The following is a 27,906-nucleotide window of genomic DNA, read 5'->3' on the forward strand; positions in this document are numbered from 1 at the left end:
TGTAACCCAGAATCAATTATCCAATTGGAAACATAGCAGCTTCAATTGCAGAGGTGGCACAGGTGTTTCTCTTCCCTTCACCTTATCATACTCATTTACCGCTATTCTTTTGCCCCAGCACAGTTCGAAAAATTGTGTCTAAGCCACTGCTGAGTGAGTCTTTTTGAGAATGTAACCAATTTTTTGCCTTAGTTTTTATAATTTTAAATATAAACTAGGCTTATAATATAAACTAGGTTTATATTTACACTTTTTGTTCATAAGTGCAAACTAGGCTTTCTTCACCACGCCTACAGTTTTGGCAGATCAGTACCATGGGTGTTGAAAAGAGAACGTAAATACTGGGCATCAGGAAATTCGGGTCCTTGTTCTATTTGTGCTAATACACTTCCCAGGCAAGCTGGTGGACCTTGACTTTCTCCTTTCACATCAGTGGTTCCCAATCTTTTTGTATGAAGGGATAATATCTAAAGAATTATTAGTTTTCAGCATGAGGATAGTTATACTGTTCACAACTATTGAGAGATTTCATAACCACTAAAACTTAATATGGGTCCAGTATTCTCTTAAATGAATTTTGTACTGAGTCCAAAAGTATCTTCACACATTTGGGGAAAAAGGAGTATATAAAAACATGCAGCAAAAATTTTATTTCGTTGATAGTCTAAGTATAAATATGATTTTGATGCTCTCATTATTAAGATTCATAGCCCACCCGCGGAGAACCACTGAATAGAAGTTCTCATTGTTCCTTTCTTCTGCAGGAGTTGGAAATGCCTTTCCTGTTCTGGAGACTACATCTTTCTATTTGACATATGCTGGTTCCATTGCCACCTGCCACATATGGCTACCACCAGCCCAGGCTTTTTGTGGTTCATTCCTGTTCATGTCCTTGGGTATAGCATGTATCCTGGCCAATCCTGCTTTCTTTCTCCTTTCAGGTATGCAGGGGAAAATGATTTCTGATCCTTTATGTGCCCAGATCAAGAAAGGTCAATTTTTTGGAATATCCTGAGAGGTAAAATGGAGCGCTAGAGATGTGTACAGACACAACAGGCAAGGGATCTGGGACTTGGAAACACACAACTTCTGTTTCAGGTCATTTAGAAATGTTTTTGCATTATAAGCCTTGATGGTGGACAGATGTAGCTCTATAGTTTTGAGCTTTTAAAGGAGCCTTCAAACATCTGATGAGAGTTTGGGAAATCTACATCAATCATTATGCAAACTGATTCAAGGGAGGATTTTTTTTTTTTTTTTCTGAAGGGCAAGGGAATGGATGAATAGGAAAGCATTTATGAAGTGCTTTGGAATAAAAGGTGCTGCACATGACACACACTTCATCAAGCACACTGCAACGTTGATTAAAATGTAACTCTGCAATTGCCCTCTGAAGACCACACTAGCTTAATAAGACAATGAGTGATACATTTTCCCTTATGTGTCTTTGGGAGCACACAAATAGGTCCAACTGAAAGACTTTTTTTTTTGGCGGTGAGGGTGGGGGTTTGGGTTTTTCCCCCATCGTAACCCAAATAAAAGGTCAGGAAACCTTCTATCTTCTTTCTTTTACCCAAATCCAGAAAGATATGTTGGGAACTTTGCATACGAGCAGTTACTTCAGCATTGAATTTACAGAACTTGGGTCACACAGAATCTGTGATGGAAAGTGCCAGATGCTCCTTCCAAATTTGCCACTTTCTAGCCACAAGAACTTGGATTTCATGCATGAACTTTAGTTTTCCTATTGTTAAATCCCCTAGTCTTATCTACTTTACAAGCCCACTGTGAAGATCTCCACGTAGTGATGACTATGGCAGTGCTCTAAAAGCGGAGAAAAGCTATACACATGTAAAATCCTATGTATTATTAGTTTTTTTGGTTGCTCTTACTGAGCAGTCCAGGGAATCAGCAATGTTCCAAGAGATTAAGATCTCAGCTTTGCATCTCAATGAAAAACAGCACTTCAAGGACTGCACAGCCCTCCTTCTTACATCTCCCCTGGGAGGCAAATGCCTTCTGCTTAATCATCACCATCACCACTTCCTCCACTGAGAGCGATATCTGATGATGGATCACCCTAGAACTGATCTAGCCTCACCCCTTGCTAGGCTGAGGAAATCTAAGCAGGTTTTAGGGGATTAGCAGAGGCTTCTCAGAGCAAGTTAACCTCTGAGTCCTGAGTGGATGAGTAGCATTTAGCTTGGTAACTCCTTCTGTATTTTCCTTGTATTATTATATCCATGACATCATATTCTCTTATTGATTGTGCTTCCTCCTTTCCTTGTTTTCTGATGGAATGAAAATGAAAATGAAAACCCATAAGAAATTTAGTTTTGCCAGTATGTATTGGGATTATTTTCTTCACTCTTCCTACTTTGGGAAAATACGTTCATCCTATTCTATAACTCTGTTCTTCCTCATGCATCTTCTTTCCTTCTATGCAATAATGAATGATTATCATTCCCTCATTTGTTCATTCCACAAATGTTTAACAGGGATTGACAATGTGGTAAGGTCTGAGTTAGGTGTTGGAAAAATAATGGTGCATGTGACGGACATGAATTTTGCCCTCACAATTATAGTCCATTGTCAGCTGTAACAACATAAATGTATGATAGGAAGAGGCAGAGGATGTCCAACATGTGTGCATATTTGGACCCAGGAAAGAGAATATCTGAAAAAAAATTAACAGTCAACCTCTGATCTCTGTTCACTGCTTGGTTGAGTTCGCCTAATCCAGTTTTAGGGGATTAGCAGAGGCTTCTCAGAGCAAGTTAACCTCTGAGTCCTGAGTGGATGAGTAGCATTTAGCTTGGTAACTCCTTCTGTATTTTCCTTGTATTATTATATCCATGACATCATATTCTCTTATTGATTGTGCTTCCTCCTTTCCTCCTCTCATTTTTATCCTTATAGACCAGTACTTTCTATTAGCCCAATCCACTATTTTTACTTGACTGTGAGCTGCTGGCATTCTAAGCCACCGTGAGCATTGTAATTTTGAGAGTTATTTTTTCCAGTACCTATCTGTTGTAAATCTGAATTAAAATGGTTTTGTTGTGCCTGAGTTATTTGAGGACAAAATCGATTATGTTGGTTGGCAGAATAATCTAAGAAAACTTGGCAAAAAGTTATTGCATTACCACTCTGTTGCTTCTTCCTAGTTTCAATAAAACTTTGCCAAGCCAGTACTTTTCCCACTTGCCCCTGCCATCAGCTCTCAAGAGGCACTTGAGGTGTCCCAAAAATGTTAGTTTGAACTTGATTAAGATAACTGTCTTAAAACATGTAATAATAACAATACACATATTTTAACATGTTGGTGATATCCACTGTCACACTAATTTGTGCAGCCAAATAAACTTATCTTTGTGCAAGCCTCAGAGGAATGTTTCTTCTGCCATCCTGCAAGCTGTTTAAAATCTGTTACCATTTGGAGCTTCTTATATATGTGAATTAGGATCTGCTCAATTCTGTAGAAACAAAACAGAAAGTATAAATAATTGAATATTGAGGTATATTGGACTGCTGTCTGTGATACTTGTTTTCAATTTTTAAATTTATCGAAACAGCCTCTTTATTTTAAAGGACCTTATAATACATAATTGTTTTAAATTTGAACTTGCACAATCGAAAAACATAATTTCATACACTGGGGTTCTGTCTTGAGATTTTTGCTTTGGAAAAAGATCCCCCCACTAAATACGTTTGAAAACTGTTGATCCAAGCTCTTGTCTCACTTCATTTCTCATCCACAGTTATGATATCTTAGCAGGGTTGGAAGCTTCATTTTATAAATACAATTCAAGTAAGAGTAAGCTGCTGTTGTAAAATCACAGAGTGATTTTGCCTCCCAATGCTTCTCATAGGAGCAGCAATACTGCTGCTTTTGAGGTTAACTGATGTCTGGTGCTTTCTCTCTACTTAAAAATTGTATATATGTACTATATACCTGCCCATTTTCAGACTCATCTCTTCTAATTCAGATGCATATTTTCACAGTTTATAGGAAAATATTACCATCAAGCAATTTAGAGCGTCAACATTATCTCTGGCAGTAAAGATGTCATGGGAAGAAAAAATGTTCCATATTTTGAGGTAAATTACAGAAGCTTGAGATTTTACCTTTACAGAGTGAAGAATGGGAGGACACAATATGAGTAGGAATTGACTATTTTGTATCACTAAGAAATTTAAGAGTTTTATACATCACAACAAAAACTTGCTGCATAATTAGCAAAGGTAGCTGGGTTTCCAGATACAAAGTTTGGATTTTCCCGTCTTCTTAAACACTGTAATCCCCATGCTTTTAAATTTCCATGTTTTAGTACTATCGTTACAACCTGAGTTTACTGGTTCAAGCATTAGTTCAACTCACTTTGATCAAAATCAGACCTGTTCTGTGCTGTGGTCTTCCAGGCTGATACTAATTTTGCCTTTTGATAATGATTAAATACTTTCTTTTTCTTATAGAAAACACATTTGCCTTTAACCCAGTAGAATGGCTCATGTGGTAGGCTTGACTTTCATTTTCTTTAACTTCAAAAATCAGTATTGTGACTAATAGGGCAGGAAGACTGTGCAGGCATCCACATAGACAGTTCTTGGGTGACTAAGTGCCACTTTTCACTTATTTAAATGTATTTTTAAATAATTATTTGGTGTTTTTTAATTCCCATACAGGTACAACTCTGAAAAATTCTGCTGTATCCATTTCTGTCTAATAAGCAGACATCAGTTTTTTGGTGGTGATGAATGTTGATATTTATCAATGGAGCCAAATATTACCAGAGAGGATATCTTAAAACACATTCTCTTGATATTCACCAATCACGAAGTTGCCATCAGAATATTTTGTGAACTGTCTGCTTATTGGAACATTTTAATTATATATAGCCAAGCATTTCTCATTTTGTTTCTAAATGTCTTAATTTCATTAATGGTTTTTTACTGCTATTTAAGCATGGCTTGTTATTGGAGGTTCAGAAAAATCTCCTTTCTCCCTCATAATCCGTGGAGCAGGAGGTTTTTTGTTGGTTATCATATTGCCTCATCAGAAGAAAATATTTTTTGCTCAGTTCAACCGGAGGCAATAAACAGGAAGATACCCCTATCTGCAATCTAAGCACTGACTCTGCTTCAGATCATGGTGCCACCGACTTCTTTTTTTAAAAAAACTTTATTTATCAAAAAATGAAAACAAAAAGTTTCAAACAAAACAAAACAAAGGAATAAGAAAAAAAATCCTAAAATAACTACATTGCTTCCAATATGCTCCTACCATACTCCAAGAAAATTAACAAACCATAGTCATTGACTTCTGAGGAGGTTTTTCTATTTTGTTATGAAATATTTCCAGTTATCTGCAGCAGGGACTCTTTCTATTTGGTCAAAATGGGAGTTAATGAGAGACCTAAATTCACTTCCTTCTGAAACTAGTGAAATGCAACTAGACGTCTCCTGAGACAAGTTCTGCAGTAAACAAAGCTATTGTTAGGAATTGAATCCTGTCCCCACAAAGACATGTTCAAGTCCTAACTCCCAGTCCTGTGGAGGTGAGCCCAGTTGTAAATAGGATTTTTAAGATATTCATTAAGGTGAGGCCAAACCAAATCAAGGTTGACCTTACTTCAATATTACTGGAGTCCTTACAAGGAGAGGACATTTGGACACAGGAGGAAGAGACAGAAAGAGACTGACAGCCATGTGATGGAAGCAGAGATTGAGGTATGGATGCCAACAATCACCAGAATGCTACAGATTTCAGAGAAAGCATAGTCCACAAACACTATGATTTTGGAATTTTAGCCTTCAAAACTGAGAAAATAAATTCTTGTTGTTTAAGTCAACCAGCTTGTGGTACTTTGTCTCAGCAGCCCTGGCAAACTAAGACAGGTAACTAGCCAAACACAACTTTCAAACCAAAAGCTAAATTATGCATAAGTGCTATTTCATGCACTCAGTTGACAAGGGGTCTAGTTTTACATGGAATATCTGGTAACATAGCAACAATTAATTTTCCTTGGAACAAATGCACTTTAGCTAACACTGGCCTAAGGCTTATACAGCACACCTACGCAATAGTCATTTAAGGAGTAACTCAAGATCAAAAGATGAAGGGAGAAAAGCTAAAAGTTTTTTTGGTATAAGGTAGTTGAATTGCCCTTTTGTAAAGGAGTTAAAAAATGATGTAAGTAGAATTGCATTTAAGTAACAACTGACTATTCTTGGCCTTTAAATAATGATGAACATACTATCATTTTTTTTTTTTTACTTTTTACTTTTTAATTTTCTATTGTGGGGGGGGGGTGGTTTTCTCTTTTCATTTCCTAGCTGCTAAAACAAATACCATACAATGGGTTGACTTAGTAACAGGAATTTATTGGCTCACAATTTCAGAGGCTATAAGGCTTGTTTCCTCCCTGAGTTGGTATCTTCTGGCCGGTTGGTAATCTTGGGGTTTCAGGTTTTTCTGTCAAATGGCAATGATTTTGCCTTTTTCCTCTGTGTTCTGTTGACCTCTGGCTTCTGGCTGCTCCCTGTGGCATCTCTGTCAGTCTGACTTTCACTCTGCTTATAAAGGTCTAGTAATCCAGATTAAAGCCAAACCTGATTCAGTTGGGCCGCATCTTAACTGAAGTAACATGTTGAAGAGACCTTATCTACAACTGGGTCCACATACACCAGAATGAGGACTAAGGTGAAGAAATGTCTAAACTGGGGTACGCAATTCAACCTGCCACAGCAGCCATGTTGAAATAGCCTACACTTTAAAGATTTAACGCAAACTCATTTTAATGATGCTCCAATAGTTTGAAAAATTTTAATTGTCCCTTTTGATAATGTTATACTCCTAAGGAGTAGCAAAAATAGGAGAGATGCTGTATTATTATGTTCTATTGATTCATATTGTATTTTTTCTGGCAGAATGAATACATTTAAATAATTGAAAAATTTAGGATTTACTTCAATTCATTTGGCATTGAAGATATTCTCTAGTTTGCTGGAACATGAAAGAAGACGATAATAACAGTAGGTATTCTGTAACACTGTCAAATGCCTATAAATTGAAAAGAAAGCTTATTCCACGCACTAATTAAATGAAATGGAATAGTGGTTGCTCAGCAATATCTGAGTTGAGAAGATTTTGATGAATCATGAAGATGCATACATAAAGTGAACTAGGAAAAAGTATTTGAGTCAACATTAAGTCTGCTTTCCTGTAATATTTTGTTATACTCTAGCTATTCACCTTTTTAAATAAATTTATATATTTTACATGTTCCCAACACATAGTAGGTTTGCAATAAATATTAATTATTATTATCTTTATTATCAGACAGTTGTACTTTTTTAATAGCAGATAGGCAGGCCATAAAGACAAAATGGAATGTATAGCTTTTTGATCTGAGTGTGAAACTGATGGAACCCTGGAGGTCCCCTCTGTGCACCACATAAACATTAATTACATTAAACGTATTGAGCACTGAGACTGGGTTTTAGGGAAGCGCTGCCATTGATTTCTTATGTGTTCTCTAGATTCTTCAACCATGTTGCCTGGCACCCACCTACTGAAGTATAAAACTTGCCCTCTGTGTGTGAAACAGTTGCCCAAAGCACCTGGGAACATTCCACATCAATTATATGTGACATTAGTCCTCCGCTCACAGCTTCATCCCATCTCTCCACATGTGATTGTTTCTTGTCAATGAACTAAAAGTTACTTTAATTCACTAGCTATCAGTATTGATAAAAACAAAAATTAGCCTAATCTCATGACTGTGGGTTGTGAAAGTCAATCAAGGGCTCAGGGCAGGAAACATACTCCCGGAGTGACAGGGTACTCCAACGGAAAGCTAATTTCAGTGTTTAACAATCCTTCTCTGCCTCATTCAGGAAGTCAATCTCCCAGCTGAAGGTGGTGTTGAAACATCCAGTGAAACACTGTACAAAAGAGAGGCAACGCCTCCTAATAGTAGGAAATACAGAAACAAAGGATCAGACGTCTGGGGTGAAGTGACTGAAATGTGCTCTCTACCACTCTGTCATGAACAAATGTCCCCCTTTAGAAACCATTTTATAAATAAGAAGGAAATTGCAAATAGATTTTTCCAGAATGTCTGAAACTAAGTTTTGTGAAACAAGTCTCATGAAAGGAAATGGGAAAACAGCATTCCAATATCAATATATGAGCCCTAAGAGAACAATTCGTATATAAGAAATATTGTGTGGGGGAGTCAAATAGCTTTTTGTTTTTATTAAGAACTGCTTGAATTCAGAAATGGACACTAAAATAAACAAGATAAAGTGTTAGCCTCTATGCTAAAAAATAAAGTGAAATAAAGCTAAGGCCAAATCAGGATTATTTTACAATGTCCAGTATTTTGTCATTTGCACTATTCCTTGAACTATAAAAAGTTTGAAATGAATTATTTTCCAAGCTTGTAATAAATTCTTCTGTGGTATGTTTAATATTTACCATAGACTACCCTGAATAAATGAATCTTACCAAAATTTCAAGCCAGGATGAAAATGAGCCATTTAAAGTAATTACCTGTGGGGAAGAGTGAGGCAACTCATCTTATAAATGATGGGAAAGCTGGAGGCTTGGATGGTGATTTTTTTTTCCCCTGATTAAAATAACTTTTTATAAATATTATTGAAAATTCCCATGCAGCTTCTGGGGGAAATACCCCCCTTCTATTGAAGTAAGACTACACAGCAATGGCATTTTCCTTTATTAAACTAGGTTTCACACATCCGTTCCCACATTTCCCTACTCTTATCACTAAATCACAAAAAGTTCTTAGCTAAAAGTCTTATCTCTAACCTACAACAGATTTACCCTATAAACAGACAACCATGAATATAAGCACATTCCATGTGGTTAGATCCTAGAAGAATTCAGGATGAGATCCTAACATTTTAAAGGAATAATGCAATAATTCAAATAAAAATCTGGATATGTAGACCTGAATGAAGTGGCCCTTTTGAAAAACATAACCTTAGCACCAACCACCTGATTTTCACCTTATCTATTAATCCCCCTAATCTCTTTTTCTTTTTTCTTTTCTGTAGCAACAGTCAGAGCTCAGTTTTCATTTCAATTTGGGCTTGAGCTAGCCTTTGAAAACATTTGTCCTACTTGGCTCCCTGATTAGATGTGTACTTGGGGCCAAAGCACCTGCTGACTTATTTCTCTAATTCACATTATAGCATTCTAAACAGTTCTGCAGCCTTTCTGCTTACCCTTAAAGTCCTGCTCCAGGTTATTTGCTCTGACTCTGTTTTCTCAGCATGCTTAATAGGACACGCACAGATGCTATCGACGGCCTTATTTAATCCTTCGGTGGTACTGTGCAATTCCCAATGAAAAGGACTGTACACAACTTGAAATCAAATTAAATTTGCCTTTCAGTTTGTCAAGGCCCTGAAGATTCTGAGATGAAAAGTTGGAGCAAAACTGAGTGGCTCTAATTTTGTGTCATATGTTATAAGTTATTGGAAAAGGGTAAGTTAAGGTTCTCCCTATTCTGGTCTCTGCAGTGGTGGTAGGAGAAAATTCCATTTCTCTGCCTCTACTCTTTCCATTTCTTTGCCCCTCTTTCCTCTCCAAGTACTCCTGGAAAAGCAAAATGAACTAGAAATGCTGGCAGTCTGATCACTCATGTGTGGACCCGAGGTGATTGTAATTATGAGCTGCTTTTGGTAGCACTGCACACCCCTTGGAGAAGTGACCAGTGTGTTGTACAAAGGCACTCTTTTCTTGTCAGGAAGAAAACTTTCTTGCACCATCTTCCTACACAAAGGCACCTCTGCCTGATTCCTGTTGGAGAAAAGTTGGAAAAAAAGAGTACCTTTGTGCATGCAAATACACTTTATCTAGATTTACCAAGTAACATTCTGCCACATTTGCTCTACCCTGTCTCTTGTTCTCAAGATAGGTAGATAGGTAGATAGATGATAGAAGATAGATAGATAGATAGAAATAGATAGATAATGATAGATAGATAAAGAGACACTTTTCTGAATCATTTGAACAAGTTACAAAACACATGCACTTTACCCATAAATACTTTAGCATATATCTCTTACAAAGAACAAAGTCTTCTATGTAACCACATATAACCCGCCAAATTTTAAATAAACACAATAATATTATTTAATATACAGTCAATATTCAAAGTTCCCCAGCTGTCCTAATTTATCCTGATTCAGGATCTATTCAAGGATTACGGATTGCGTTCGATGGTCTCATCTCCTTCATCGCCTTTTATCTTTCATGACACCGATATTACCCAAGAATCTTGACAAGCTGTCAGGGAAAACAAATCACAATTTTGATTCGTCCATTTGTTTCCTCAGGATTAGATTCTGGTTAAATATTTTTCCACGAATATTTCGTATATAATGTTGTATACTCCCCGTTACATCGTCTCAGGAAGCACAAGCTACTACCAGTCCACCCCATTGTTGCTGAGACCAACTTTATCATTTGATTAAGGCCACATCGGACAGATTTTTCCATTGTAAAAGAACCTTTTCCTTCTCTGTAAATAGTAAGCAATCTGTGGAGCAACACTTTAAGACCATGTGAATATTATTCCCTAGCAACAATGTACTCAGTGGTTTTAGCATTCATTGACATTTGTCTCGGTCAATTATTAAATTTAAATGATCATTTCCCAATTTTGTCGTTCTTCTACAGTCATAAGCTGGTATTCTTCTGTAAGAAAAGAATGCTGTTCCTTTTTTTCCCCTCTTTTTTTTCTTGACTAGCACTATGGACTTAGGAATCTTTCTTTATTCAAAAGATTATAATATTGAATATATACATAAAATATAGGTGACTATATAAAAGGATTATTTATATATACATATACCAAAAGTGTTAATTCTGAAATGCACACAGATTCTTTTTTATTCTTTTGAAATCATTGGTTACAAATAATACAGAACTCCTGTTATATTTATTTCATACTTGTGTAGTTGCAAGGTTTTCAAAACAGACACTAAAAGAAATGGGACATTGGTTTCTTAGAACTTAATATACTAATCAGATGGTCAGTTGGTGGTGAGAGTTTTACTTATGTAGAAAACAGAACTAAGCATAGAATTTGGCAATTCGGACCATGACAGTTCTCTGCATTTTCAGGAAAACAAAAGTCTTCCATATTGAGAAGTTAAGTTCCCTAGGAAGATAAAAATAAGAAACTGATTAACTGAAATGAAGACAGAAAAAAATCCAAAGAACCAGCCAACACACTAATAAAAGAAACCCAGAAGCAATCAAAATACATAATTTTACTCATATATGCTTCTATGAGTGCTGATGGTGAGTGGTGCATTTTTAATAAGAAAACCAGATGTGACATATCTATTATCCAAGTCCTCCTTTCCTCTCTTGGCTGGCTGCAATTGCACAGTTCCAAAATTGAACTAGGATATTGAGGTGGCAGTCTTCCTCCACGCAATTTTAAGTAGTGGAAAGCAAAGGGGGAAGCTTTTCTTAATTATAGAATTTAGAATTTTTTCACAGAGAAATTCACCTACTTTTGGAGTCCAATTCATTTCCAAAAGAAAGTTTCTCTTTTAAAATAGTCACAAGAACTCAAAAGTAATGTCTACAGTACCTACTTTTTCCCCAAAACTTCCATTTCCCAGAAATTGTTCTATTTTCTCATTTTGAAGTAGTGTGTGAACCAGAAGTGCAAAAACTTAATTTAAAAAACTAGTGCCAAAAAAAAAAAAAAAGAAGAAGAAGAAGAGAGACAGATAAAGTGGGTGGAGAGGACAGAAAACTTATGCCTAAAGGTAATTACAAAGTCAAGTTATATTGATGACATGAACTTACTGGGGGATTCAAATCATTTCAGTAGAATACAATGCCCGTGTATTTTCAGAGAAAACCAAGTTCCCTAGGGTGTGTGATTGCTTCCACACTGGGGAAACGATACAAAAAGTTTATAAAACTTGCAGCGAGGAAAGGAGACAAAGTAAGCAAGAGAGCTTGAATAAGAAAAGGGCAGGAAGAGATGTAAGAGGCTAAGAGTAGTGAGAGTCAAGTCTGAAGTGCAAACTGACATAAGAGGTTATGAAAAGAAACAAAAAAGTAACATGATTTTAAAACACTAAGAATTTTAAAAAGGACAATTTGAGACATTAATAATAATAATAATAATAATAATAATAATAATAATAATAGTAATGTATTGGGTCCCTACCAGGCACTTAGCATAGTTATCTAATTTAATCCCCGTGACAGCGCTGCAAAATAGATGTTATCTTAAGTAAACTGAGGTTGATAGAGATTCTCCCATTTGCCCAGTTTTCCAGATGACAAATGTGGGGCCCACAGAAAATGCTTCCTTGCTGAGTAACAGTCCCCTGGGTTATGATGGAGCTGGGCATCTGGTTGCAGAGCATCCCCTTGTCTGAGTGCAATTGTGTCAATCAAGTGGACAGTGTGGCTGCATAGCTAATTAGTAGGGTTCAACCCAGAGGCAAGGCTAAGGAGGAGAGTGGAATGTATAGTGCCCACAGCCAAGCTGCACAGAGAAGTGGGCCAGTGTTATGTGCCTACTAGCATGCTTAACTGGCTTCCTGTGGGAAAGTAGGGTATTATGTCCAGAAAGGAGGGCCTGCAACACAATCCTTAAACATGCCTTAACTGTACTAATAACTGTATTTATAAGGTATACCACCTTATAAGTTGGTAAAATGATCTAATGTAGTGCAGTCTGAGTTTATTAATACAAATCGTGTGTTTGCAGGTCCCTTTTTGGAAGGTACTTTGACATTGCACTTTCTGTTACCAGTTCCCTTCCTGGGCAATAACTGCAGGGCCCTTGTTTAAAGCAAACAGCAATGAATGCCATGCATTCAGGCAAATGTTTGCAGCGGACTAGGGTTTAGGATTGTTCTTTGCATTGGTCCCACTCCAGGAAGGAACTGACTTGTTTCGTAACGGGACCGTCTTAAAAGGATAAATCAGGGTGACCCACTTGGAAGCTTTCTAAAACAATGGCTACATCTGCATTTCTAAAAAGAAAAACAACTTGGAACATCCCAAATCAGAACCATGCCCAGAAACAAAAATATCCACCTCAGAAAAGAGGGTGAGTCCTGGGAGACATTTTAGAACCCTGTCTCATTAAGCTGGTGATAATTGGTTTTAAATGGCACTCCCAGCAAAGCCATATCATTCATTACCTTGTCAGGACAAACCTACCTGCTGTGTCACAGGTTCAATTAAGAAACCCTTACCTTCTGTAATAGCATCTTAATCTGAATTTATGTAGGCTCCTTCACACAGAATGGATGCTTTCAGACTACATATTGCTGGGATTGGCTTTTCTTTCTGTAAACAGAAGTTTTAGGGATCTTAGGCTGGCACCAGCATTGGCCTTTTTTTTTTTTTTTTTCCTACAGAGATGTCTTCAAATTAATCCCAGGATTTAGTAACATCACACACAGGAAAGAGGTTACCTAGGATCGCTGGCAGAGTGATTAAGGTTTGAATCATGCCCTGTCACTGTTACTCCAGATTTTTACAAATTTAATTTGTTCCTGTTTGGCTTTTAAGACTTCAGAATGTCACATCAAGGCTTCAGTACACTTTGCTCCACATGGCAATGAAAGTGTTTACTAAGTTCAAGTTGTTTGGGCCCATGACATGCAGAAGAAATCTGAACTCTGCCTCTTTTTCAGAGCATGGCTACCAACTGGCCTCTGTGGGAACCCATGTGGCTGGAAAGATAGTTGGACTTGAAAGATCCTGGAAAGGGTTTTTAATGACTCCAGACGGTGGTGGTTGGTTTGGCAGAGAAGGCCATCAGATAATAGGCTCCCAGTGAAACTCTGCTTGCACCAAGTGGTGGGACGAGAACCAACAGTTAGTAAGGGTGTGTTCTGTACCAGGAATTGTCCATAATAACTATTAAAAACAGCTACCACCTATTCACCACATTCGATGTGCCAACTGCTGTCCATAACCATCTAATATATTTGTGACAACTGAGATACATACAACTATTCCCATTTTCCAGTGAGGAATCTGAGGATCAGAAAGTTTAAATAACTTATCTGAGACTACAGCCTAGTTCATTGGGAAAAGGGTTTCAAATTTAATTATACCCTCATGCAAATGTTCTTTATACTATACTAATCTGTCACCTGTTTAAATCATTTATTTATGAACCTTCTGTGCTCAGAAGAGTTGATGGGGAAGATGAGGTTGGTACAGAGGAGCCTTTTAGACAAAAGTGGCTGGGAGCAGCAGGATGTGGAGAGCTCAGAGAAGTCCTCTGCATCTTGGAAATAAGCTTGGACATTTTCTTGTTAGCAATAAAGGATCATTGGCATGTTTCTGATAGGCCTGGCCAGAGCTGAGCATGAATGGACTGGGAGCTTTGTGACAAGATGATCAAGCAGCAGCAGAAGAGAGCACAATTAAAAATGATGATAGAAGTGGCCGAGAAGTTCAGAGTAGAGAAATATTTATGAGCTGAAGTTGTTGTAATGCAGCTCCTAAACTATGAACTCTTCCTCATCCTGTAAATAAATAGGTCAAACATTCTCATAAAAAAGACTGAACAAAAATCTGAAATCTTTTAGTTTGAGATTTTCATAAGGATACCGGTGCTAATATTTTATATGGAACATCTTATTCTTCAACAAATGACATAGGCCTGAGAGTACTTTTTGAATAAATGGGGGCATTTTTGGAATAAAAAATAATGCCTTTGGCTAGTCAACAAGAATAGCATATTTGTCTAAGAAATAATGACTGATCTACAGTCCCATCCTAAAGTAAATGAGAACTATTTGTACAACCAAAGCTTTATTGAAACAGTATGGTGTTTTGTATAGGATTCATTATCTTTTAGACATCCTGTGACCTTATTTATCTCATTTTACTAAGGATCATAATTGAGAACCAACACCAGAAGTCAGAATTTTCCTTATTGAGTTATTGGTTTATATTCTGAAAGTACCACATGCAAAAATTTTGGCATCGTACATCATACTTATAACTTAGAAAGCATCTATTTTGGTTAAAATTTGTGAGACATACTAACATTTCAAGTTACAAAGTTGTCGCCTAAAACAGTGAATGAACTTCCCATAATTAATCAAATGAGCTTTCTTTTCTCATTCATTCTTTCATTTCATAAATGTTTATTGGACAGCTCCAGAGTTGCCAATATTTGCCACATGAAAATATTGAAGAAAATTAATTTAATTGGTTCTAAGCATTTTCATCTTTGTAATCTGGATTAGTCTTACAGACAATAGTGTGAAATAGGTAGTTTATAGCTGTTTTTCATTTTAGCGATACAGAAAATGATGGTGTATTTTATGATTAAGGACAACTTAGATTTGAAGAAATGTGCTAGAAAGCTTTAGCTTAATTACTTCAGCAGAGACTCGAAAGGTGATTTATTATTTTAAAAATAAAACAAAACAAATGAACAGCAAACACACAAAAAACCACCACAATCTATTGTTTTACTGTATAGTTCTAGTCAATCCTTAAAAAACAGATCATTTCATTGCTCTTCTGCAATTTAAAAAATATAGAACACTCCACTTAAATTTATGAAGCTGGAATAACTGACAATAAAACCTGATAAATAGAATATTAGAAAACAATCCCATTTACAAATATAGATTAAAATGTTATATAAAATATTATAAATTGAATATATAAGCACAACAGAAGAAATAGATGTCATTATCAAGAAGAGTTTATTGAAGTAATGTAAAGATGGCACAATACTTGGAAATATATAGACTTATTCATACAATTAAAAATAAGTTGGAAAATTTGCATTATCTTATCAATATAAAGACAAAATTGATAAAATTGCAAAAATTGATAAAATCCAGGAGCCATTATTAATGAAACATTAAGAAAAACAGTAAAGGAAGGAAACTGTGTAAATATAAGAGAATATTTATAAAATCAACAGTAAATAATATCCTAAATGGTGAAATGCAAAAGCTATTTTGATTAAAAAACAGGTAAGTAAAAGTTTACCTTCTATCACAGTATTATTTAGCATTGTTTCAAAACTTCTAGCTAAAGCAATAAGATAAGGATATGAACATAACCTCTGCTCAAAACATTTTTATTATGAGGTGAGAAAGGGGATTAGACTATGTTCAATCATTTTCATGTAATCAGTTAAGTCAGACTCCTGATGGATATGACACTTTTAAAAATACCAGTGAAAATACAATTTCTTGAAAAAATGAAAAATGCCAAATATCTTTTACTCTAATCTAAACCATATCTGGAAACCACACGGCCTGACCCCTCACATTACTTCCTCAGAGAGCCAGGTCAAAATGTCCCTATGCCCTACAGTTGACTCTGTCCTATGGCAGTCACAGCTGCTGCTGTTGACATTTTCATTGCTCAGCTGTGAGATTCAGCTGCTTCTTAGGAAAGTCATCTGGACTCAGGAGAACATGACAAGTAGTACAGGAAGACCATGCTACTAACTTCCTATTTTGTCTGGGCAATACCAAAGGGCCAATCTGATTATCTTTTTAGTTTGCAAAAATGGAGAATAAACATCGGCAAATATCTAGCCATTTAGCTTTTTATTAGTCTGCTGAGAGCAATAATTAAGTCATCTGACATCAGTTTTGGTTTTCTCTTCTAGAGTTGCCAAAAAGAAAAACATGATTAATATGATTTTTGGGGGGAGGGGGAGGGAGGAGGGAGTCAGGTTGGAGAATGGGAGGGCATTTAATATAATGCTGGGGGCATTAAATGTTATCTCATTTAACCTTCTGGACTCCCCTGAGCAATAAATTGTATTATCTCCATTTACAAAGAGGAAATCAAGCCTCAGAGATGTTAAATAACTTTTCCAAGGTTACACATCTAATAAGTGGCAGCACTCACTTTTATAGATATTACCCTCTCATCTAGTTTCTGAAGAAAACATACTACTGTTTTGAGGTTTTCTAATGGTTTTTACTGCTAGTAATAAGAAACTAAACAAAGGGTAAAAATAAATTAAAAAGAAACCAACAAAAACAAAGGGAAAGTTAAAAAGCTTCAAGTTTCAAAAGTTCTCACTAAAAATGTTGTCACTAGCAGAGAATCATATTGTCTTGATTTCCTTAATTTCTCCCTAACTCTGCAACTACTCCTTCTATTTGAGAATCATGGAAGTCTCCTTTATACCTTTCTAATACAAAAGCTAAAGGCATTTCCTTTAGAGTTTTCCCTTAAAGTCTCTTTTTCTTTACTTAAGAATCTACAAAACATTCAGAGACATATAGCAATAATAATGATAATAATAATAATGATAATAATAGTGACAGCATTTATTGAGTGCTTACTATGTAACATACATGACCATGTAACATACATGGTCATGTATGTTTCTACTTAGCTCAAATAAAATTTGTTGATGTTTCAAAGGAAAATCTAAGTTATCTTTCTTTTTTATCTGAAAAAATAGGAGAATGATGGGAAATGAGTTGGAAAGTAGTCAGGATTGTCCACTGCCTGGACTGGTGGCCAAAAAAAAGTGGTATCAGATGGTCACTGCAGAGGTGGGAGGTATAAACCTCTTCAGACTTTTTTCATTTCACACCTATCCACTATGGATGCCCTTGACCCAGATCACCAGGATAAGGTGAGCAGTAAGAGAGAAATGGGGCACAGAGAGAGATGCTAGAGTCCCAGAGCTTTTAACAGATATTGATACGGATGATGGGAAAGAAATCCCAAGGTCTAAAATGAGTAAGTTACGGAATTCTCTCAGTTGAGTAATGCTTAAAAGAGTCTTATGCTAGCTACCAATGATTGGGTGAACAAAATACACCTTCGCTTTATCTTAAATAGGAGAATTTGATTCTTTATATACTGTTATGACTTCTGATAAGAAAGATTATATTTTCGTGTAAGCATGCCATAAAGATTTAAAATGTGCAGGGTTTAACAAGAGGCTAAAAAAATGAAAGCTAGCGTTTTTATAGGTGTTTTGTGAGTAATACACTACAGCTCTATCTTAGAGGGTTGGAGGAAGCACATTAAAATAACCAGGTTTATGGGTGTGAAGCTCAGGAAGCTTGTCTTCAAGGAAACCAGGCAGTGATTGATAACTGGGCACATTCTTTAGAAGACTCAATGTGAGTCCCCATAAGTTACAAAGCTATGTTTGATAAAGTTAAATCCTTTGAGAAATAAGCCAGGTTGTGACTTACAAGCCACAAAAAGGTCTTTTTGTGGTGGGAATCTAGAGTGTGTGTGTGTGTGACAATTGTCCATTTGAAGTGGTTGATAAAGCTAATTTGTAATGCCTACTTTGATGCCTTTTAGAACATAAATAATTAAAATTGCATTTAGAAATCACTGAAACTACTTGTAAAGTATACTAACTGATGCCGTATTTCTCAGGTAAAAATAAAATGGCTAAAAGGAAAAGTTTACTTAAAACAAAAATCAAAAAAATCACTAAAACTCACAGAATCTCTAAATCAAAATTATCATAATCATCCACATAGCAGTCATCCAAAAGAGTTTTGAAGGGACAGCATTTAGTAATGAATGGTAAAGCAGTCAAACCAAATCCCTGGGAAGAGTGGGGGACCCCTCTGCTTGAGGCACTTAATTCCATATGTGGAAAATGTTAGAAGTGTGGTCATTTCCTAGCAGTAAATGACATGAAGTAATCCGGAGTTACAGAGCAGTTATTTATGATGGAGCGTACTAAAATCTTGTTCATTTATGGTTTATTCATGGCCACTGGATGGGAAACTATGGGATCAATAGGGACTTCCCTCCACCAGAATTTCAAGATCTATTCAAGAAATCAGAATTCACATCATGCAGTTGGTTAGAAGGAAGCCAATATTAGTAACAGTGTTGCAAGAGTTTGCAAACGTTGGTCAATGGGGCAACACAGAAATTAGTAAAAGCAGGAAGATGCAGCCATGATAGAGTGAGAGACTCAAAGGAGAAGATGGCGTATCTAAAGAATCAACTGAATAGTCTGAGCAAGCAGCCAATGCCAGAGACAGATATCCTTTCCCAGAAAGGTGTTTTGGTTGAGAAATATATTTTGATCATCCCCCAAATGTTTTTCAAACCAACATTTTTTTGACAAAGTTTCCATGTTGAGACAACCTCAGCATTGATGTATGGGTAAAGTGAGAATTCCACTAGACCTCAAATGGAAACCATCACATATCTCCAAAAAGTTCTCCTTTAATAATTGTAAATATGGAAGAAATCAAGCAATATCCTAATTAAAAAAAAAACAACAACAACAAAAAAAAAACTTGCTGAGGATTAAAGTTGAATGGAGAAGATCAAAACACTTATATTCCCAAGAATTTCTTGACACTTGTACCTTCCATTTTCTGGGAGTTAGAGTGGAAGTGTGCAAAGAAGACCCTTCTAAAAAAAAAAAAGCACTTTTTTGAGGGATAAATAAGCATTTACCAAGTACCAAGCATGTAAAACAAATTTGCAAACATTGGTTCATTTAATATTTACAGTAAATTTGGTGAAGAAGTATATATAGCCCACTTTACAGATGATAAAATTCGATATTAGAGAGTTAAATAATTTGCCCAAGGTCATGCATCTGGTAAATGTTACGAGTCAGAATACAAACCCACATCTCTTTGATTCTACAAGTCTATATGCTCCACACTTAGCTATAGTGCTAATGTGTACGTAGATAATTTGTAAATTATAATTGTACAGAACTGGCATTTTAAAAGTGCACCTCATTTATGTGAGCAGAGGTATCATGCTCTTATTTTTGATGTTTTACAACAGCTTCAGGTTCCTTATCTTTCCACAAAGGCATTGCTTCTTTTAGCCATAGATGTAGGACTTTGTTGGAAGAGTCTCAGCTTTTATATTTATTATATTAAAAAATATTTTTTTTCTAAGCAACTAGTACTATGTTGAAGAGAGCCAACATTCTTCTGGCTTGGGTCCATATTATCCATCTGAGATCCTAGATGTGTGAATCCACAGCAATATTTGAGTATGAAATTAGACTGAATCCACTGCTTTCCTAGACAAAATTACCTTCCTATTTAGTGCTTAATGAAGGCTAGTTTAGTATGTGTTCCATGGATGTAGTAATAGCTACTACTTCACTAAAACAAATCAGTTAGTTAAAAAGAAAAAAAAATTAGTGTTTTTTTCCTCATACGCTGTATTTCTTAAAAAACTGTTCTATACTTCAGGGAAATGAGTCTGAATGCTGTAAATTCTAAAGGTAAAATTGATATTTCCCAAAGGTAGTTTTTCTTAAAGTAATTCATTTTTTTGGTGATGGTCTTCACTTGAGTGTATTGCAAAATATTTTAATGCCCCAAATGATACCTATACATGAGAATGATATAAAGTCGACTTCCCGTCTCCGTTAAAATTTCCTGTAGCAATCAAGTATTGGGATGTCTGAAATACTCGATTCTTATTTGGCTATTCAGTTTTTATTACCATCTTTTCTATATTCTTTAACAAGGTTTCACTTGTACTCTCAACATTCTCCATAGAAAAGCAATTGGCCTTTCATTTTGTCTTTCCTGCCTTTCTTGCCGTAGTTTTATCATCACACAATAATTTTAGCTATCATTAACTTGTGTTTTCAATATATAAACTGATATTTTGCTTACACTTTCCCTAGGGTTGTTCATCTGTATTAAACAACTTTTAAAGCAATCCTAACAAATCCTTAAAGAAATCAAATTGGAACTAATACAGACAAATCACCAGGAAAATTATGTAGGTGTGGTTCATGTCGAATCTACAGTCATTATGTTAAATCATGATGTCTGGGGCAGCTGGTTGAATTTATATATTAAACATAAATTTTCTAAGTGACTCTTTTTCTAATATGCTATGATTTTACTTTTCTGAACTTCAAGTCTTATTTCATTAGAATGACTCAAATAGCTGCACTAGAAACTCACAAAAAATTTCATCAAATTTAAGATTTATGGAACCTGTCACCTAAAAGATGCCAAAGTTGTATTGCTTTCATTTCATTTTTTTGTACATGCTATTTGAAATCAAAAGACCTATAATTTATAGAAATGGAGAGTAAAGGACTGGATGTGAACATATCAGAAATCCAAATACGAACAAAAATTACTCTGTATTATCCTCAAATATCTAGATCATTTTTATTAGATGATTCAAAGAGATTAATTTATTTCAGGATGTGAGCAATCTTTCTGTGAATATAGAATAATATATATATTTTTCATATGAACTAATATTAAGAGGTTAGATTACCTGTATTATTTTCCATTTCATACTTCCGCAAGTGATTGAAATTCAATCTGACAATGCAGTACTGAAACTGAGAAGCAGTACAGTGTAGATAGGTGGGGTAGGGGTTGTAGAAAGCATGAGGAGGTGTGTAACAGAATTATCATGGTTATTATTGTTTTAATTATTACTATTATGTTTTTTTTTGCCACCTGCTTTTCAAGGATGATCTGCATAAAAAAGGGTTCTTCTTAAACTAAGCACATTGATGTGTTTGGTTGTGCAATCTAACACACGTGTTGGGTTGTGCAAGTAAGAGTTGGGAGAGGTTAAATGCTTTGCATGCAACAGGAAAAGAGAGGTGAAGAATAGATGAGAGAAGGACCTACTTGGTATTAGATGTGACTCCTTCCTATGACTCCAAATCTGTTGTAAATTCTATTAAATGTCGAAAAACTTCATAGGAGTGGATTTATTGCAGACACTGATGAAATGGCTGAGTTCTGTGAGTGGACTGGATGTGCAATGCAGAGGCAGAAGGGGCCATGAAAACATAAGCCTCTAGAAATTCAGAAGAGTCATGGGAAGTACTTTGGAATATTAAATATTGTAGGATTTTGGAAGTTTTAAAAATCTGATCATACCTAGAGTCCTTAAGGGAAAGGGGTGACAGCTATTACATCTGGGCAGTTTCTAAGAGGTCTGAAACTGCATGTATCCTCGGTGCCTTGTGAGTAATAAGTAATCAATATGCATTTGTTAAGTGAGCGTTCCTTCTCCACTTCAAACTGTATAATTACAGTAATAAATTTCAAAAGTAACCAGGAACCATTTCTTCCTTCCCCTTTGCCTCTTTCCTTCACCTATTAATCTTTGGAATTTCTTCCCTTTTCTTAAGCATGTATCCACATCATGCCAAATTACTTGGATGAAGAATAAAATGCTTGGTCACCCATAGATTTACTCTACTACAAATTAAAATAATAGGCATGCAGTGGTTGGAAAAGTATAAAATATTTATTATTGTCAATCATCAACATCCTTCTGCACACAATGAAGCCTATTTTTATTAAGTGGCCTCTCCAGTGCTTTTCCAGTCCTTTGTCTCCCTTACTGACGTCAATACTAAAAGGATCAGTCAGGCTGTTCAAATCAGTGGAGATTTAAGCAATGTGGAAGAAACCATGAAAAGGAAACTAAAAACTCCACACCCGCCCACCTGTGTTTCAGCTGCAAAGCTTCCAAGAAGAAAATTAACAGAGAAAAAGAGACAAGGAGAGAAAGAAATGGAAAAAGAAGGAAGCTATTCTATGGAATTGTCCCTTGTATCAGAAATGTAACACCCCCTTGACTCTTGTGTAAAAGTTCTGCTGCAAAATTAAATTGTTCCCTGGTGCAGTTTTCTTCAGTGAATCAGGCAGCATAATCAAAAGTAAACTAGTACTGGGGAAAATCAAAGATTTAAAAACTTTGTCATCTGACTAGATAACCATTGATGATTTATCAAGATTAAGCCATTGGTAACTTCCACCAAGATAAAAATTGTTTTATATAGTATCTCTGTCAAATCAGTGGACTTTCCAGTCTGTTAGACCATACACCTCTTCAAAATGAATTATAATGAAACAATACCAAGGAAAAGAATATTAACATTTCAGCAATGCAATTTCTTGGTCCAGATGGGAAACCACTTGAGCTTAAAATGTACTGTAATGAATAACAAAAAACTATGTAAAACTCTGTGCATTTATTCAATTCATAACTCAAATTTCCTGATGTATGCTTCCTTGCAATGTTTCCAAGTCTCAGGGTTTGCCTAAAAGAAATATTTCAATAGAATTATGTGGACTCCTATTAATCCACATACAAATACATAGGTCAGAGAACAGTGTGGAGAATTTGTTTTTTAAATCTTCTACCTGCAGTAGTACACCGTAGAGGGTATTCTTACTCTGTTCTAAAGAACTAGGCCTCTGTCCTCCAGCCCAGTTGATTATCTAGCTGGTCCTTCAGGTTCTTCAAGGAGGCAATTTCACAAGCTCTACTGATCATCTATTTCAATGTTCATTTATTCCTAGCAGCCCAGAATTCTTTCCTTGCACACTTTAAATAATCATGCCTAGACTGGCTATGCCCTTGAACCCAATCCTCAGGTAACTGGCATCCCAGAAGAATCTATTCCAATATTTATAAAGCTGTCTGTTAATAACCATGTGTCCTTCCTCTAGGTGATTGTGTATTTTTTTTTTCAGATAATTTTAGATTTACAGAAATTTGCCAAAATAATATAGATTTCCCATATACCCTTCACTGAGCTACCCCTCGGGTTAACATCTTATCTAAACACAGACCATTTGACAAAACTAAGACATTAACTTTGGTACAAATATATTGAATTTATTTGAACTTTACCACTTTTTCCACTAATCTGATCCAGGATTCCACATTACATTTAGCTGTCATGTCTTCTTAAACTTCTCTGTTCTGTGACAGAATTTCAATATTTCCTTGTCTTTCATGACCTTGACATATTTGAGAAGTACTAGTCAGTTATTTGGTAGAATGTCCCTCAGTTTGGGTTAGTCTCATGTTTTCTCTTGATTATATTGTAATTATGTTTTGGGCAACATATCAGGGTTGCTTGGTGTTGATATCTCTAACTGGTGAAATTAACCCTGATCTCTCACTTAATGTGGTTTCAACCAACATTCTCTACCAAAAAGTTAGTCTTTTCCCCCATTGTACTTACTCAGTATTTGGGGGTAGATTATTTGAGATGTGAAAACATCCCATTTCTGCTTAAATCTTAGCCCACAAATTTTAGCAACCATCACTGAATCCTGTCGGCAGCAATTATTACTGCAGTGCTTTAATAGTGGTTTTCTCATCATTTCCATGTTCATTAATCAAAATCTTCTGTAAGAACATGTAGGCCATTCTCTCCCATATATTTATTTGGTTGGTTGATTGATTTGTAATCAGTGATGGCTTCACACATATTTATTTTATTCTTTATAATTTTTTATATTTTTGCTGAAGCTGTTCTTTTACCATTGGGAGATCTTTCAGGTTGGATTCTGTGTGCTTTTGTCATGTCCCCATCCTTTTATTTCTTCATCCCTGCCTTCCTTTCTCTCCTTCCTTTCCATTTCTTCCCCTTCTCTTCCCTTCTACTCTCTTCTCTTTCCCTTCATTCTTTTTTTCTTCCTTCCTTCCCTCCTTCCCTCCTTCCTTCCTTCTTTCCTTCTTTCCTTCCTCCCTTCTTCCTTTTATCTTTTTGGATTTCCCTACTTTCAGGCACTACAAGATGTTCCAGGCTTATCTTATTTTCTCTACTCCAAACCTGGAGCATCCAGTTCTCCAGCCCGTTTTCCTTTCATTGGAGAATAGATTCAGAAACCAAGACATGCCTTTGCTCCTGGAGTGTCACCACTTCTAACCCCTCTCAGTGGATAGAGCTAGGAGATCGGTAGATAAATAGATGACAGAAATAGACATAGAGCTAGATAGAGATAGAGATAGAGATAGAGGTAGAGGTAGAGGTAGAGGTAGAGGTAGAGGTAGAGGTAGAGATAGAGATAGAGATGTAGAAACAGATGTGTATAGGTATCCTCTTTCAGTGGATAGAGCTAGAATACACAGATACAGATAGAGTCAATATCGACATATTCGGCATATATATAGATACAGTCATAAATAGATGCAGAAACAGATGTGTGTATGCATCCCCTCTCAGTGGCTAGATCTTAGATAGGTAGATGATATAGGTAGATAGATGGATAGATAGATAATAGATAGATATGTAGGTAGATAGTCAAATAAATAGATAATTACAATGGATTAAAAATAAATCCATCGCTTTATATTAATAACTCAACTCCTACCCAGAAACACAGAATTCATTCTAGCCTTCACTCTTTCTCTATGTAACTTCCTTCTTTCTTCTTGGATGTGTGGTTTGTTTTCTGTAATAAGTTCTGTCATTAATCTCTGTTATTATTGCTTTTTATATTTCTTGTACCTCATTCTCTTTCTCTTCTTCTGGGATTCCAATTGCACATATGTTAGAATATTTTATATAGTTTCCTTGTTCTTGAGTGTTCTGTTTTTTTTTGTTTTTATTCCTTTTTGCTTTTAGTATAGGTAGTTTCTATTGACTAATCTTCAAGTTCACAGTTTTTTTCCTTGGCCGTGCTGAGCCTAAGGAAGAGCCCATTGAAGGCACCCTTCATCTCTGTTACTGTTTATAGTGGCTCAGAGCTATGTACCCCAGAGAAATATGTTCTTAATCTTAATCCATTTCTGTGGGTGTGAACTCATAGTAAATAGGACCATTTGATGAGGTTACTATAGTTAAGGTGTGGCCCAATTGAATCCTATCACTGGAATCCTTTATAAGAAGAATGAAATGAAATTCAACCACAGAAAGAAAAAGGCACGGGAAGAAGCTGGAAGTAAGTAGAAGCCAGAGAAGCCAGGAGAGGCACCATGCACACTGCCAAGTGTCAGAAAAACCAAGGACCAAGAATTGCCAGCAACCAAACCCAGAATGCCACAGGCTTCTGAGAGAAAGCATTGCTTTGATGACGACTTGGTGTTGGGCTTCTCCTAGCTTCAAAACCATAAGCCAATAAATTCCTGTTGGTTGTGCTAACACATTGCATGGTATTTGTTTTAGCAGACAGACAACTAAAATACTTTTTTGTTGTGTTTCCATGTTCAGCATTTCTATTTTATTCTTTATTAAGTTTCCATTCCTTGGCTGAAATTACCCCTTGTTGCCTACCTTTTACATTAGAGCCTTTAACCTTTTATTTATCATTTGTTGTAATTCCTTTTCAGATATTTCTAAGGAGTACATATCATCTATCTGATTCTAGCCATGGTTTTGATTCTTGAGAGTCTCCCTTTTTGTCATGCCGTAGAGTTTTCTGTTGAAAGTTGGTCATCTTGTGTAGGACTTTAGAGAATGAAGTGGATTAGTGTATGTGTGAAAATGGGCACACCTTTCTGTGTACAAGGCCGTTAGTGTGGGCTTTGAGTTAATCAGAAAATGAGGATTGCTGTTGCTATAGTTACCGTGCATGCACCTCAGGCTGCAAACTGCTCTAGTGGTGCTCTGTGTTTATGGTGGAGGTTGGTTTGCCAGTACAAGGTCTATATTGTCTTCTGTTTTAGGTCTTTTCTTTGTGCTATTCTTCAGAGAGGATTTCTTTGCATGCTCTTGTTACTCTCCTTTCCCTCTCTCAGCAGTATTCTGTTGTTAGATGTTATTCGAAGCTGGCTGTTTTTGGTGGTGCGGGTGGTGATGAGGAGAGAGGTGAACATTTTCTGTTTTTCTGATTAGCCTTCAGTCTTCGTCAGGCACCAGGTCTGCATGTCTTAGTGTCTGGCCTTCTCAGTGCTCCTGCCCCTCCCTTGCATGCTTCTGAGCCCACCATTTATTCCTGTCCCTCCTCCACGCATTGAAAGTTTTTTCTGTTCTCTTTCCCAGGCTGAAATGAGTTTTTCCAGTGCCCTAAGGGTGAGGTTATTTGTTGCTCATCTACGTAAAGAATAGGCATTTGGTTTCATAAGTGTGATAGGGGAGAATAGTCTTGCTCTGTTTCTTGTCTTTCCTGCTATTCTCTTCCCCCACATCTACTCCACAGTGGAAACTTTTTCAGGGATATTTTGATATTTGCCATGAACACCCTATACGTTAGCAGAGAAGGAGCGAGCTCCCCCAATTTCTGAAGCCCCGAGGGTTTCACACTGCCCCACCAGCCTGCACTCCGCCTGTATTAAGTGTCCAATTGCATTTACCCCAGGTAAGCATGTGCAAGGGCTTGTCTCTCCTCAGATGTTGGTCTAGTTGTTTACTCACAACCTCAGCTGTCTGATGGGCTTAAAAAAAAGTTCTGAATTTGAAACTAATCTGACTCTTAATTTTTGTAAATTTGGGAGTGATGCTGTCCTAGCTTATTACATCCTGGCACACAATTGCTCTTTTTATTAAATAATCACACAATAATATAATTTTTCTAAATGTTTGTTCTTTAATTAGAAAAATCATTTCTATCAACTGTAAAATCAAAAGAGTACATAATGGCGCTTGAAAAAAAAGGAAAGGAAGTATCTCAGATGCCGAAGCTCAGTAATTCTGTGCATGTGGGAGGAAAATGTCTGAATTTGTTTGGTCTTTCCTGGGCTTGGCTATCATTTAAGAACAAGAGGGTGAGAGGAGTGATGGTAATTGAAGCTGAGAATGAGATAAAGGTGACTTTAGAATGAGCTTGAGAGGATGCTACTCTGTCACATATGGCTAAGAACAAATTCCTATCAGCTTCTCTATCTCTACTCTATTGCCCTTAGTAACATGGTAGGGCTGGCAATAGATAAGATATTTTATTACTTCCAAGTATCTCCTCTATTCTCTTTATGTGACCAAACATTTTCCAGACCACATATTCATTTATTCTTTCAAGGAACATTTGTTTTCTATCTAATGTCATGCACTATGTTTAATGTTGGGAATATGCAATGAATGGAACTTCCTAAAATAGCTCAGAGTCTAGAATAGAGGAGAATAAACAATCAGTTAAGTGACACATGATATAAAAATGTTATGCACAACAATATTCAATGTGACCAAGAAGAAG

The sequence above is a fragment of the Choloepus didactylus genome, chromosome 14, assembly GCF_015220235.1.
Source record: "Choloepus didactylus isolate mChoDid1 chromosome 14, mChoDid1.pri, whole genome shotgun sequence".
Lineage (NCBI taxonomy): Eukaryota > Metazoa > Chordata > Mammalia > Pilosa > Megalonychidae > Choloepus > Choloepus didactylus.